The sequence below is a fragment of the Cucurbita maxima genome, unplaced genomic scaffold (genome assembly GCF_002738345.1).
Source record: "Cucurbita maxima cultivar Rimu unplaced genomic scaffold, Cmax_1.0 Cma_Scf00080, whole genome shotgun sequence".
Taxonomy (NCBI): domain Eukaryota; kingdom Viridiplantae; phylum Streptophyta; class Magnoliopsida; order Cucurbitales; family Cucurbitaceae; genus Cucurbita; species Cucurbita maxima.
Window position 1 is genome coordinate 75,905 of NW_019272096.1, and position 2,560 is coordinate 78,464.

A 2,560-nucleotide genomic window follows, 5' to 3' on the forward strand; every position below is an offset into this window, starting at 1 on the left:
TATTTTTCTACAAATTCGAACTCGAATAATAAGACGTGTGATTACCAAAACAATATAAGAAGCATATATGGGAGAAATAGAATATGAGTTCTACAATATTCGTGAAGCGATTCGGATTATGAATTGGAAGATTTAAAAATCGAAAGAAAATGGATTGAGAACGCTAAAAACTCACGTTTCTCGAAATTTGGAAAAAACGCAGGAGGAAGAGAAGAACGCCGCCAAGCGTCGGCCGGCGTACGGAGGAGCGCAACAGAATCGGTGTTGGACACATGGCGCATTTCGGCTGGTGAGGCATGCCCCGTTCACAATTGCACTTTTGATGGCAGCGAACTTGCGATTGTGCGTTACTCACTTTCCAACGCCGAGCAACGTATGCTCGAGCCTCTAGTAATAAGGCAACCTAATCCTCAGCCCAACGATCCAAGCTTTTATTTTAGCAAGAACCCTTGAATCAAAGTAATTAACACCTCCTTATGCCAAATTTGGATCAACCAAGAGATAAGGCTAGAATTAGATTACCTCTTACGATCGAAGATCTAGAAGTAAGATTTGAAACCTTGTTCTAAATTGAATCACTCCACAATCTAACTTGATCAAGGCTTGATTGAATGGCTCGGGTGCAATTCTACCAGAAGAATTGCTTGAAACTTAGAAATGACAAATATGATGCTCGAATTTCTAAGGGAAACGTCTCAATTTGAGATATGAATTACATTCATCCACGAATCTGTTTTTTTACATAACATATTGTGGGTATTTATAGTCTCTCGACAAAAGACGTTTGTGGCCGGGATTCAATCCCGATATGTTTGTGGACGGGATTTATTCCCGATCCCCTTTAATCTCCACAAAGAATAAGTCAAATTGTCCATTTGACTTTTACATAATTTATAAAATTAAACATAGTTTTTCTAACAAATGTTGATGTGCTTGAGTGGTTAATGCAACAGACTTAAAATCAATTGATCTCTTTTTTGAATCTTTATGACATTTTTCTTCTTGGCACACCGTGATTCTTATCATCTTCCCCCTCTTCAGAAGGATTCTTCCTCAAATCAGAAAAAATCATCTTCTTTCTGCCACCTCCTTTTGAAATGTTTTGATTCTTATCATCTTCCCCCTCTTCAGAAAGATTCGTCCTCGGATCAGAAAAAATCATCACCTTCTTTCCGTCACCTCCTTTTGAAATGTTTTGATCAAATCTAAATGCTTCACTCACAAAAATATTAGAAGGAAATTAGTAGGAATATGAAGCAAATGAAGTGTACTAAATCCATAAACAGTTCTTTGCATTATCCATAAATCACCTCCTTTTGAAATGTTTTGATCAAATCTAAATGCTTCACTCACAAAAATATTAGAAGGAAATTAGTAGGAATATGGAGCAAATGAAGTGTAGTAAATCCATAGACAGTTCTTTGCATTATCCAAGCTCGACATGATCAAATCTAAGTTTCTTTGCAATTCTATGAAGTTTAGGTTGCATGTAGAATCATTCAAGCTCGACATGATCAATCTAGCTTGTGGAGTGATTTGAATCTCAAGCAAGTGTTCTTGTCTTGAGATATTTGATCAACAAGAATCATTCAAGCTAGACATGATCGATCTTGCTTGTGGAGTGATTCGAATCTCAGACAATGTTCTTGTCTTGGGATATTCGATCAACAAGGTAATCCGAATCTTACTCCCCTTGTAGTGGTTCCTTATCTTATCAAGATGTCCCCGCTTGATTGTTCTAAGGAGGTCTGTCTGTCCACCCGCTTGGTCTGTCGTTACATCCGTTTGGCCTATTGGGGCTTCCATTTCGATGACCTTGCGGTTTATATGTTTTGCCCCAGTGTTTGGGGCCTATGTTGTTCTTCTTTGGTAAACCGCTTCGTTCCCAAAGTCTAGGAGTCTCTTGGCGCTGGCAATTGCGGTAGCTAGGTCTTGGATATTTTTCTCGTGTATTTTTTTTTTGGCCCACGGTTGTAACCCGTTTATAAAGAAGAATACCTTGTTCTTCTTTGATGTGCCCCTTGTTGGGTTTTATGCCATAAATCTCATAGTTTGTGAACAAAACATATTCTATTTTCAATAAAGTTATTATCGATGTTTATTCAGTAAAGATTGCTATTGAATAAAGAGAATTTTACGATTATTAATCTACATCGAATAAACTAAGAACACTCTGACTATAGTATGATTACTTGAACTATATGTAGAGACATAAGAGTGGATCAATTTCAAGTATATAGTCAAAATGATCTATAGTACAGGGATATGGCTGAGTACCTTATCCTAGGGACATTATGGATGTGGCCCACTTTTGTATATGACATAAACAATGTGATCACTAAATTGTACATGCGGAGACATGTGAGTGGGGGCGTCCTATGTAATGAGTATTGCATAAGATCGAACCATGAAGAAAATTACTCTCACTTTATAATGTCATTTACTATTGAGACTGATTTTCTTTTCATTCGATGACCTAGGGAACTCGATCTTAATCTTGAGCTAACCATGAACTTCTTTTCATTCGATGACCTAGTTTTTCCTCATCGATTCTGAACCT